The following is a 14,145-nucleotide window of genomic DNA, read 5'->3' as shown; positions in this document are numbered from 1 at the left end:
TACAGTAATCTAGTTCTAAACAATTGCATATGCAAGTTTGTTAAAAAATCATTTTTAATGCATGCTGTTGACCTAATTCAATTAATAAGCAGTAAGAGTCTTTCCATTTTTATTTGCTTATGATGTTCCTGTAGATATTTGTATTATTGCATGTTTGCTAAACAGGTTAGCATGTGTATCCTGTCTATATCTGAGATGTGTAAGATGACACAGCAGTATCCTGTTTATTGACTGCAAACAGGAAACTCTGAGCACAGCGAACAGACACACAGCTAAATTATGCTCTCTCTCTCTCTCTCTCCCCCTCCCTCTTCCACTCGTTCACTCTTTATCTCTCTCAGTCCACTTGCAAAATCTCAATTTATTTAAAATATGAATCCCAATAACATGTTATTTTCTTTTTTCTTTTTAATCTTTTTTATGTATAATGTGCAAATGAAAACAATTTAAGGATTTTTTAAATCAAATTATGTTTAAATAAATTAATAATTAAACGGTGGCTCAAAACTATTTTGACCATTTCAGTTAAACTTTCAAAATGTCAATGCATCTAATGGCTAAATATGAGTAGTGGCATGTGTTGTAACGAAAGACAGCACACTCTTCCAGCAAAAACAATGGAGAAAACAGATGGATGGTCTGCTGACATTATGTGTACCTTTCTTACTTGAGCAAACAATAAATCATATGATGCATCTCCGGGCATGGAGGTGAAACACATCTTGGGTTTAGCAATGACAGACTTGACATTAATGTTATTGGAGCAATGATCTCTTGTGATCGCCACAGGACATCAGAACTTTCTTTGAACATTTCTTTGAATCCATCCACACTGTGAAAATTGAAATATTTCTATGAAATATTTTTTTGGGTGACGTGTTGCACTTTCTCTATGTGCTTTGAATGAATAATAATATTTATATCGACAATAAACTAAAATGGACAAGGCCTTTGACTGGTGGTCAAATATCTGCTTTAGAAGAACTAGCTACATCTACTTCACAAAAATAAATATTTCTTATTTACAGGCTCAGGCATTAACTTTCCAATTAAGTGGCAATATTAATATAATTATCATTATTATTTTTTTTACATTTGTAAGGGCATTATTTACCCTATTAACTTTATCTGTGTTCGTTTTAGTGTTAAATACTTACATTTAAATAGCTACATCAATCATTTAGAATGCATTTATGTAAATATACAATTAAAATAGGCTAAAGGAATTGGTAAGTTTCGAGAAATGGCACGTCATAGTCCTGCACAACTTCTGTTATAATCACTGACCCTGAAAAATATATCTCTTATAATTTGTTTCTTTATGATAAGAGAATACTTGAGCACGCACTCAGCAAACTCTGGTATTTTCAGCGCTGACTAAACAAAATGACTCTGATTGGCCGTTGAATTCATAAGCTCAGCAGGAATGGGTGTGATTGGTTAAGGCTCAATGCTGCAAAAAAATTTAATAAATAACAAAAACTAAAATGTAAACAACACATAAAAACACATGCAAAAAGCAAACTAAATTAAACTTTTGGCAAATTGACACTTTTCATTCACATTTAATTTTAATCTCGACAGTCAAAATAGATTAACCTTGAATTGTGCGGGGACAATTTCTGCCCTTTTATTTTAAGTTTGTGGGGCATTTTTGTTTATTTTGACCCTGGGGTGTACATACTTTTACCCAAGTAAACGTATTTGCATTGATTAGTATCATTTTTCACAACACACCGAATCTCTGTATGGTAAACTAGGTGCAGGCTGATTGTTTGCTCCATGTAAAAGTACATTACCACTATTGGTGGGAAAGCTAATACTGTTGTTTGCCAAGCTTAGTATAGTAGGCCTAAATAAACATTACAGGTTTCCATCAAAATGTAGCTAACTTTTAGAGTACTAACAAAAGAAGCACAATTTTGTAGACTAAACTACTGAACATGGTAAAACAAAATACCATGGTAACCCCCCCCCCCCCCCCCCCCAAAACATCAAACATCAGATGACAGTATCTTGTGAAAGTTTTTGTGTGTGACGGAGAGAGAGAGGGAGAGAGTTGAGATGAGATGAGAGGGATCTTTGTAGGCAGTTTTAGCTCACTGACTATAAGCGTGAGTCTCTCGAGAAGGACTGTTAGAATGAGAGACCCCCCACATGGACTGCAGGAACGCTTCTTCATCTAGCCTAAAAAAGAAAAACAGTCTCAGCTGTTCCACACATAATCACCATGCTGGTCTAAAAAAGTGGGCGAGATGCATCAGACTAAATGTGGATAAGATAAATATTCCATTTTATCTGCTTTCTGTTGCAAAACAAATGTGTCTCTGGGAATATAAATGTATCTTTGTTTAACAAAAAAAAAAAAAAGAACCACATATTCAGAAACACACCACACTGAGAGAATTTTTTTTATTATTATTTTTTTTTTTTTACACTTTCCAAAGAAAATTACTGCAGTTTGCTTGTGCAAAAACCACTGTTAGATCATTATGGGTGCAGTAACCCTGTTATGGGTGTATTTTAGGAAGTTGCGAAGCTGTTGGGTGTCATTTCTTATGCCCATCCCTAATTCTTTTCTGTGGAAAAATGTTTGTATCTTTTAAGAATATAATTATATTTAAAAATACTGGGAGGATATAGTTCACGGTAAATTTAAACATCACATTGTATGTAATTTTACTGAAAAAAAGTTTTGCTAGTAAAAAAAACTATGAATTACCATGCAATTTATTGTGACACATTAAATATGATTATATGTTGTATAAATAATTTAGTGTGTTCTCATTTTGTTATCAGTAATGTACATTTAGTTTGTTTTTTATTATCGTGTATTAGACTGATGGTGTTTTGTTTTTGTTTGTTTGACCCTGTACACCAATTACAGGTACACACGGGTATTGTTTATCAATACATTTAAAGCTAAAAAGCAGATTTTGTAGTTATATCACTCAGTAAATATTAACAAGAATTTGCAGTCATTCAATAATACGGTTATGCCAGAAACCATAGTTGCCAGTGTTTATCTTATCTTTACTTTTTCGTAACACAAAATGACCTTACTTCCACTTCTAATGCATTTAATGCATCCTTGCTGAATAAAATTAATGATTTCTTAAACAACACAAAACAAAATAAACCTTACACTTCAATAGTAGTAAAAGCCAATGGAATGTTTTCCCCAGTTTTAAGCAAAAAAAAAAAAAAAAAAAAATTAAAAAAAATAAATAAATAAGTACATCTGATCTTTTGATAAGTAATAGCACAGTAGCTTTCAACCAGCCGCATGGTTTGAAGTGTCATTCGTGTTTGTGGCACAAACAGTGCAGCACAAAACAAATGGCAAGGTTTAATACTTTAAGGTTTAAAAAGTTGGGTGCTTGTACACTCTCAGAAAAAAAAGTACAAAACGGTACCTTTAAGGAACAAAAGCTTGTCACTGGGGTGGTACCCTCAAAGGTACATTATTGTACCTTGAGTCAGAGGAGCAAATTTGTACCTTACTTTTTTGTACCTTCTAAGGGCCAATACTGTACCTTTGAGGATCAATAATGTACCTTAGACAAAGGTACAATAAAGTACCTCTGGAAAAAGGTACAATTTTGTCCCATTAAGGTACCACCCCAGTGACAAAGCCATTTTGTACCTTTAGGTGGCAAAAAAGTTCCTTTTTATTCCCTAAGGAGTGAAAGAAAATGAAGGCAAACAACAACTAACTGCATTTTAAGACATTTATTTTAGTCCTTAAATGGAAAACAGTTTAATTCACAGATTCAATAATAATTCATCTCACAACCATACAATGTAACAACCCAAAATAAAATGTAACAATGTTTAGGATGTCATGTCTGATATAAAAACATTAAAAATAATTAATTACATTTTTTTAAGAAGCATTTCACTGACAAACTGACAACTTACTGCCACTCCAAAAACAAAATGAACAGCGATATCAGAGAATAAATACAATGGAACCATTTATATTTTCCTTCTTTCAATTTCATGAACATCACTAATAAGAACAGCAATATAGTGCAGAAAAAGTTTAGTGCAGTTTTTTATCAAAGACCAAGCAAAACACTTTAGCACACCACACCAAAGTAAAGAGAGTAACATAACGGATAAACTAAATGACACTTGATGTGTTCTGGATTAAAAAACACAAGCTTTGAGCTCATCCACAACCCTCTACAGCCCTCCCAACACAGCTTAACATAAATGCCCCATACTAACAAACAGTTTATCATCGACACAGTATGTATCTGCTGTAGCCTTCTCTGAATGTACCGGGACAGGCTCGAGGGTTAGTGTCACGTTTTCTTTCCACTGCTGAACAAATCGGTTGAATTTGGCTTGCTTCTTAAACGACCCCTCAAAGAGGCATGAAATCATCCTCTCAGTCAATCCATAGTCCACTGCTTCTCCATCAACATCATTATCTAGACAAAAGAGAAAAGAAAAACAGCAATGTTAACCACCACTTTGGTAACAACATACAACAATTTAAAAAGGCAGACTGTAACGTTAGTGTAAGTCAATGGGGAAAAAGTTCGAGTCTAGTTCGCGCGAATGACGCGAATTGAGCGTTTTGCGCGATACGCGCGTTAAGCGCGAATGGTGCTTTTTGTGCATTTAAGCGTTTGAGGCGAATTCGCGTCTGCCGCCCGAGTTGAAAAATTTTAACTTGGGCGTCAATTCGCGCCGCGTTAACCAATCAGGAGCCTGCTAGGAGTCACTCATTCAACATGGAGAAACAACTGATGCTGTCAGTGAGCAGTCAACCAGAGCTTCATGACAAAAGTTCATATTTCAGGAATAAAAAGGACCTAACGATATATATATATATATATATATATATATATATATATATATATATATACATATTAATAGATTAATTGAATAAAGGACAAAGATAAGAAACGTTTCGCTTTACCCCAAACGAATTACATTTTATCTTGAACCACTAGAGACATCAGAGCCAGCGGCAAATGTCAGAAGGTCTATCCGAGCTGAGGCTGCTCTCGGCGGATACATGATGATGGAGCTCCCGCTGATCATGTGGAGCTCATGTTTCCGAGATCGGCGAAACACATTTTTTAAATAGACGCTGTCTTTATAAATAAACCGCATATTTAAAGACTAAATCATACTTTCAAACAGTCACTGGCTATCGATAGTCACATTCCGCCCAAATGGCTTTGCTTTAGCTTTAAAATATTCCAGAACAAGAGACTGTTGGGCGGCAAAAAGGTTTTTTTTTTTTTTTTAATCGTTCTCCTCTGACGCAGTCCAGCTAGCTCACATAAGTCAGAACAAAAGATTTTTCGGCGGCAAAAACGCTTCTCATCCAACTCTGACGCAGTAGTTTTACAGCTAAGCTATAATGATGTGGAAAAAAAACTTTTTGCCGCCCATTAGTCTTTTGTTCTGAAATATTTTAATATTTCACGTTAACGTTAACTTTTCGGCTGCAGAGTTGGATGAGAAGCGTTTTTGCCGCCGAGAAGTTAACGTTAGCTCGATGGTGAACTGTAGCCAAGATAGTACTGCTACTTATAATAATAATATTTATTTATGCTATTATTATATAATAATATTTTAACTAACGTTAACTAGTTAACGTTAATAATGGCAATCGTCAACGTGAGTCTAGCTAGCTAATGTTGACAGAGTATGAACTTGGCTAGCACTAACATTAACAGTAAAGTTAACTTCCAACTTTGAATTAACACCACAAACACTGATTAAAAATTCAAATACTTTACCTTTGAATTTACTTTTCTCCTCTTCAGTGACCTCTATCCCCAAAGTAAATAACTCCGTGATTAAATCTTCCGTTGATAAATGTCGAAGGGCCATCCTCCCACCTTTGATCGACACTGACAGAGACTGACAGTTGGATCACTGTCGATTCACTCATGTATCCTTCCGCGCTGCAATATTTATGCTTCCGCCGAGTCAAACTCTGGTTAGCCTGTAGCTAGATCCTTTCAATAGAACACAACTTAAAGCGTTAACAATTATTTGTCTGTTTTATTCTAATATAAATAGGGTAAATGGTTTGAAAATCAAATTCTTCAATACTGTTTGTGAATATAAATGATTACATAATCCTCATTAACATGATTAAAAATGATTCAAAGGGACATTTCCCAAAAAAAAAAACAAAAAAAAAAAAACATTCTGATTTATTTTGCCCATATCTCAAAACTTCACAGTTAATTTAGTTTGACATTATTGAGTTTGATAGTATAGGTTAACTTGTGTTTCTATATTGAGAGATGACATTTTCAGCATCCACTAATTCCTGCCATTTTATATTTAAACATTAAGGTACAAATATGTAAGGGACAAATATGTACCTTACACCTCGAAAAGCTCACAATGTACAATGGAAGGTGCATAATTGTACCTTAAAGGTGCACAATTGTACCTTAAAGATACATTTTTGTACTTTTAAGGGTACATATGCAAAGTTTGTACCTTAGGGAACAAAAATGGACCTGTATTGTACCTCTTTTTCTAACAGTGTACGTCACTGAAGCAGAGTATGAGCCATAGTAAAATGATGCTAGACCAATGAGCTCCAATGGAGGAAATGCTTTGTTATCTCCAACATATGTTGGGAGAAGTGAAATTGAATTCTAGATAGAGGCCAAAAGGACTGTCAGGTGTCCATATTTCATTTTCACAGCCGCAAGTTCTCCAATTTCAGCCCCGTTGTGTCTCGCATTTCTACTGAGTAATGACAAGGGTTAAAGGTGACAGGCTGCTTCCTGTGAAAATGTGATGTTTGGAAAATCAAATCTCAACAACCTGGATGTTTTGTCACCAAAAAATATCTAAATTCTAATGAAGTCAAAAAAGCTCAACTCTATGGTGAGTAAACTTATTTTGGAAATGCTTGTGAAAGCAAGGATTACAAATACAGTATTATTCAGAGGGACAAGGCATTTGTCAATGAGGTTTTCACCATCATTGCTCAACTTCTTGAGAATCTAAGATAATATGCAACTGTTAAACCACAGAAATTCCTTGGAAAACTGAAATAATGGTGCAGCGTTTATTAGACGTCCCCCTCCCTGTGTGTGCATCCTATCATATCACAAGCCACACAAGAAAAGAAGAAAGGAAACAAACCAAGACACATTTCAGTGAGCAGATCGCCTCCCATTGATCTACAGCCAGCGTTGATTCCTGCTTCATGAGAGCATTTTCAGGGAAAGCTGTCTACCGCACTCAGGCGTGTAAGGACGATGGCAAATTGATGCTCCTTGCTGCGAGCGTCGCTCAGCCCCTCAAATGCATTTTATGTGTAGAAGGCCTGTTTTCTCTTGTTTACCAAAAGCTGTTCTCTCAGAGTGGATAACAACCCTGAGCAAATATGACTCTCAGCTGATGCACAGGCCACACGGCGAGTGCATGAAGATGATACTCATTACTGCCTCAGCTCACAACAGAAATAACAGCGACTCTGTTCAATCCTTCACCTATGTCTGGAAAGTCTTTAATAAAACTCCATGACAATCATACCATATGTGGATCCAACAACAACAACAACAAAAAGAATCTGCAGATGCTATTTTAAAACTGTATTTATAAGCTCAGCTATAGTCAGACATTGTTAAAGACAGTGCTATAAATGGATACTGCATATTTTGTGGTGTATAACTACAAATTACATTAATTAATTAAAACCCTCACTTTAAAAAACAGTATTCAAGGTTCCCACACAGTAACCAATGAATTTCAATTATTTTTCCATGGATTTTTCAGTTTCAGTATGGAATATTTGCTATTTGAGAGGAGTAAACAAGGCTGTTTGTCTGATATAAATGTGAAGACACACATTTTACATTTAGAATTGCATAGGATACAAACACTTCCTGAATCTAGGAGTTGGATTTCTTCAGCAATGTGCTGGAAATTGGACGCCACTCATGGGTGCATTGCGATGTAACTCGCTGCTGACCACGATGCATCACTGGAGTAATTAACTAGCTAGTCAAGATTGTTTGCCCAAATCGCTGTAACATGGTCGCACCGCTGTCATTTGAACCACGCTGGTTCAACAAGATTTTGTTAATGACATTTCACGCAGATGGTGGAGTAATAATTATTGCTAATGAATCGCTTCAAGGTTGCAATTAATGTCAGATTATTATATTAACATCAGGTTATTAACATTTACACAAACAACATTTATCATGTTAACATGTACTAAATATGTACTCACTCCTGTATATATGGGAGTGTATGTTATGTTATATATGTTCATTCAGTCAGCATCTTTTTCATTTATGCACAAGCAGACTTTTCAAAAATATCACTTACCACTGATCGAGAGCTGTAGCTCCAATCAAACAAGTATGCAATGCTGTTTCCGAATGTTTGTTGGAACTGTGGTTTCAGGATACTCAGAATCATTAAACTATGTTGGTAATGAAAGAACTTCCCATGCTTTGGGAAATTCATCGCAAATTAGCACATATATATCTCTCACAAGATGCAAGCTATTACCATGCAAGAAACAACACCTTCCACACAAGAACAATGAACAAGTGCAACTGCAAACGGAAGTCGACAAGCTTTACACTGTAAGTTGTTGGGTTGAATTATTGGCGTTTAAATATTCCTCTGGTCAAACAGCTTTATAAATGGATGCCAAGTTAGGTGACCTCTGAAACATGTCTGCAATATGCTGTGTTTTTCCATCTGGCAACCCGGAGAGTTGAATTACAATTGGGTAAATTGGAAGTGGGCGGAGTCAAACAGATATAAACAAAAACATTTTGACACATTAACTGGTTGTAGTGTTGTCTTTTTGGAGAAACGAGTAAGTGAATTTAGCATGTTTCCTAAATATCAGCAAAAATATTAATATACAGTATTTGTATACTTCAGCACAGTCAAAAAAATGACCTTTAAAATGTAGTTGGTTGGTAGCAGCATTGCTACATTCAGTAAGTTGCTCCTACAAAATGGCATTGTGGCTCAGAATGAAAGAAAACAGTCTATGAATCTCGGTTGTGTAATCAAAGAAAGAGTTTTCATTCCCCTTTAGGTGACCTTAAGGAACAATTCAAGTATGTTCAAGCGAGCACGCACACTAAAATCCATGACAGGAGGGTGGGGGATGATCCCAAAGTTTTAGATGATACTGAGATTGCTTCTGTTTTTAATATTATGTCCCTTGTGCTCTCTTAATATGCAATCTGGTTTTATCTTTACAAACGTCTCACACACTCATTCATCCGCCGCAGACTCGTTATGGGTGATAGGAAGTGAACAGCAACAGTTGGCTCGGGTCCAGCCCTGGCCAAGGGGATTTAATAAATATGATCTTTCCCACTGTAATATTTCATTTCTCCTATCGCATACGCCATCGCGTGTGTATGTTTCCATGTTCTCTCACTGCATCACAAGTGAAGGTGCCCTTTAGAGAAGGACAGAAGAACCAAGTAAACACTCACAAACTTGCTGCGGAAAGTAGGGCATGCTGGGCGTTTTGTTGGTGGGGTTTTTATAATACAGAGGAGTCGTTTCAATGAATGTCACTGGAGAAACATGGATTGCCTACTAATAATTAGAGTCAAAGCAGATGACTTTGTTTGCGCTCAAACATTATTACAGAGAGGAACAGACTTCAGGCATATTAAATAAGCCTGACGGCACCATCAGTCAAACTAGACGTCAGAGATTGGAATCAATCCAGTTCATATGAAAACCATATGCACCAGGCTTATCTGCATATTCTTACGGGTACTTCATGTCTTGTCATTAATAATCGCATAACGTGGCTCTGGATGTCTCCATGGCAATGCAATATGATGCAGTGGCGTCCTCGCGGCCAGGAAACAGAATAGAACGACTGATGAGAGAGAGAGAGAGAGAGAGGATGGGAAAATTGATAAGACCATGTGGAATGAGCCAGATCTGAGGCCTCGTGGGATGAATCAGGACCAAGATGAATATGGATTTCCATTAGGGACTAAGATGCCTTCTATACAGGTGATCTGTCAGCGAATCTCCTTTACTTGCGCATTTCCGGCTCCTTCACCGAAGTCATTTGCGAGACAAGGTTTTCTTTTCTGTTTCTGTCCCCCAGGCGACTTTGAAAATTAAAAAGCCGTTGAGTGAAGTGGCAACTAGCAATCACCTCATCTTTTCTGTGCACCTCTTGCTGTCTCATGTGATACTACGCCGCTTTTTTATCAGGGAAAAACAGATAAAGCAAAAACATATTCAAGAGAGCAGGGAGATTGTTGAAGCATCAGTCATGACCTGGTGCTAATGATCTCTCATCAAAGCCCGAGTAAGATCCACGCTTATGAACACGCATGGTGTCTGCCTGCAGCAAGAATCACCAATGAGCCGATAACGAAGCTCTGCGTGCAAAATATCACCAGTCTCTCTGCTCTCCAGAGGACTTGATGTGAGCCTGACACATACACATCATGGAAATTCCTGAAAATAGCTCAGGATAATGGTGTTTTCTTCACCGGGTGATGGCATGTCAGGAAATAGTGTCAGTTGAGGTATTTCTGGTCCCAGGTACCATGAATTACAAATCAGCCAGCAGACACTCAATCTGACATTGCAGCGAATGCAGCGACATGTTTGTTGCAATATTCTAGAAACAAGTCTGAGCCGGCCCTCTCCTAGTGATGGTACACATTAGCCCTTTATGGATACTGACAGATTACACATTCCCCTCTAAATGCAAGTGTCTGATTCCATAGTCCTTCACTAAGTCAGCAATGCAAAGTTGTCTTGATTGCAAAATAGTACAGTAATTTGTTCCCTCAGTTTTGTTGTTTACTACAAAAATAGTTTCTTAAGCCCTGTTCTATCCTGTTAGATGACGATGGTAATGTAATGATTACTGAAGCTTCTCTGCGATTTTAATCCCGCCCAAATTGGCCGTGTCAGTAATTTTTTCCTGTGCCAGTAAATATTAAATTCAATATCATGTTCTGAAGAAATAAGGCAAGCTAGTGCAAATTGACAAATCTTGTTAAAAGCTTGTGAATCTACTCTCTGTGGCCACGTCAAGACCGTAGACATGTAACTGGCGTACATCAAGCACTCCAAGTGGACACTGACTAATAAGAAAACACCAGAAAATTACAAGATGCACTTCAAAAAGGGACTTTTCTGTAGCATATGGATTTATGAAGCATTTTTTTGTGCAGTCACATTTCCTTTTCTATTTTATATTTTGCGATGGACCAGATATATGTGACCTCAGTGTATAATTGTAGTAGACATCCATTTGAGTGTGTTCTACAGGCATTGCTTATCTGGTGAAACTGATGATAAACATTACATGTCCACAGTAACAATTACTTTACAGACATTTGTCCTGAAAACTAATCCCGGATTTAGATATAACAGTTATTTAAGATAGTTTTTGCAGAAATCAGATTGCAACACCTGATGTTTCTGCTGCCAAACATCTTTCAATCTTCTGTTTCTAAGACACTCAGAGGCCAAGCAGCTTTTCAGTGAAAACATGCTGAGGTCAAAAGTTTATCACAGAGAATCAAAAGTCGCATTCAAGGACCAAGACCTCAGTGGACAATGGCTGAAGATGTAGATAGAGCATAAACGATATGGTCGGCCTTGATCATTGTTCGAAATCAGGAATTCAGTGTAATTTTCAATAGATTCTGCACTGGTGTTCAGAACAAAAGCAGTGAGCAGAATACCAAGAGATAATAAAATGGATAAGACGTCACTGATTTCATTTCACTTCACATGCATTTTTACCATTTCACATGATAATTACTGTTTTATTATAATATATATATATATATATATATATATATATATATATATATATATATATATATATATATTTTTTTTATTTTTTATTTTATTTTATTTTTTAAACCAAATTGCCTGATATAATTCCCTTATCTGCAAAAGAAACCAAATGGCTTTGTTCAGACAAGCAAAAAAAGGTCCAAAAAATTGTAAATAAATAAATTAAAAATACAATTTTTTTTTATTATTATTTTTTTTTTTACAAACGGGTTTGCTTACTTATTTATCTATTTATTGATATTTCGGGACACACATTCACACGCTTGCAGTGTGAAAACAACTTTGTGACAATAGGCTTGCTTCAACACAACTTCTTTCAAGCACATTTCATCCAGTCCTGGACATGTGATCTACATCAAACAGAGGCCCCATCATAAAACATTACTCCTTGTGATGACTTCCTGACTGACACATGGCGTGAGAAAGACATACATGTTTGACATTATTAATTGCATGGCTGTATGTTCACAGTGGAGCATGAAGACAATGATGACCAGGAATGTTGGGAACATTGATCATCATTCTCTATCTCCATATGTTCATGCCTGTGGATTCAGAGAAAACATGCTAAAGTAAACACTGTCAGCAAATGGTGATGAGAGAAGGTAAGCCATTGTTACATAAGGCACTTCTCATTTCTGCAGGATGTCAAGGGAGTTTTTCTTACCTGTCTTTGGCTGAGCACTCTGGAGAGGTACAAAAATGAGGGATGCATCTTTAAAGCAGTCAAACAAGCTGCATACTGTGGCTCGGTTCCAACTTGGAATTTAGCGCAGGAGAAAAGCAACTACATGGAGAACATCTTCTGTAATATTCTTACTGTACATAGTGTCCATTTAACTCAGAGCAGTGATGACAGACAAGATTTTTCATCCATTTGTCTGTCAGTATAAACTGTTTAGATTGAAGATGGTGTGGAGTTTTTCTCCTTCACCTACGGAGTTGAGTTTTGTCATTGTCATTACTTTGCCTAAAAACTGGCAGTGTGCAACACAATCACTTCTGATTGGGTTCATGAACGTTAATTAGCTGTTAGCTGTGCTATAATCAGCTTCAAAAACACAAAGTGCATTATATTGTATGCATATGTGCTTGTCAGATTCCCAAATTGTATAATTAACTCCCTGAATTTAAATGTATTAGCTTACAGAAACACAATATCATAGTCAACATTAGTGATTAATGTAGAAACAAAATCAGGTAACTACCCTTACAGAAACTGCAGTACTAATGGTACTCTGTGTGTAATGATGCATTATAGCAACCCATTAGAGAAACATTAGATTTTAAATAGTATGCAATCATATGAAATGACAAATCCAAGCAGAAGACCCTGAGCAAGTGTGCAGTTGGTAAATAGTAATTCTGTTATAGCTAGCACCCACTTACCTGCCCCTCAGCAAAACAGTTAGGACTACTGCTGTTGCATCATGTTACATCACCTACAGTAATTAATTTTCCTGTTCTAATACGGTTTAATATATGCCCCTGTATTTAAAGGTAAGGTACTTTAAAGAATATCTTCATAATACCAGTAGTAGTGTCCACAAGACCATGGTAACCCTATGGCACTTTGTCTCAAGTGCAATTTGAGTCTCTAGTACACTGGGATGTACACTGACCTTACTATTTAAGCTAAAGACTTTACACAATTTGATGAAAATTGTGTCAAATTCTTTGCATCACTAGTGCAAAGTTAGCAGAGGAGAGTGACTATTTTTACTTTTGCACTTCTTTCTGCCCTCTGGCCCACAAGTAAGTCCCTTGTCAACCCAAACAGCACTGACATGCATCCATTTGGCAGCGTCTGCGAGTGTATGTGTGTGTGCATACACACACCCTTGCTCCCACGGCACCGCCTGGCACGCAAACACACTTCACATGTCTTTCCAAAGTGATCCTTCTGTTTTCTGACTGCCCCACAGAGGAGAGAGGGAGTCAGAGGAGGGGGAAGCGGGCGAGAAGGGGGGGTCTCACAGGCAAACACTAAAGGTTACTGCACTCATTCCCCATTAAATATCAAAGACAGCGGTGATTGCAGCACCCTGTTGTCAGGATCCAGTGGCACGGTGGGCTATCTCATCCATCTGACCTTGGGAATGAGAGAAAATGGCTTCTCCGGTGATGGGGAACCATTCGGAACAAATGTTTCGACGCTGTATTGTGGTTAATTACTTTGCGTCGACTGTGTCGCTAATAACTGCCTTACAGAAATGGCCCTTGCTGCCGAAACGTATCGGATCAGCAGGTGATGGATCTCTTTCAGGTTGCAACCTGTGGTACACATGATGAGGTTTTCTGAGGGAAGGCTGCAGC

This window comes from Carassius gibelio, chromosome B24 (assembly GCF_023724105.1).
Source record: "Carassius gibelio isolate Cgi1373 ecotype wild population from Czech Republic chromosome B24, carGib1.2-hapl.c, whole genome shotgun sequence".
Taxonomy (NCBI): domain Eukaryota; kingdom Metazoa; phylum Chordata; class Actinopteri; order Cypriniformes; family Cyprinidae; genus Carassius; species Carassius gibelio.
This window is presented reverse-complemented; position numbering follows the sequence as displayed.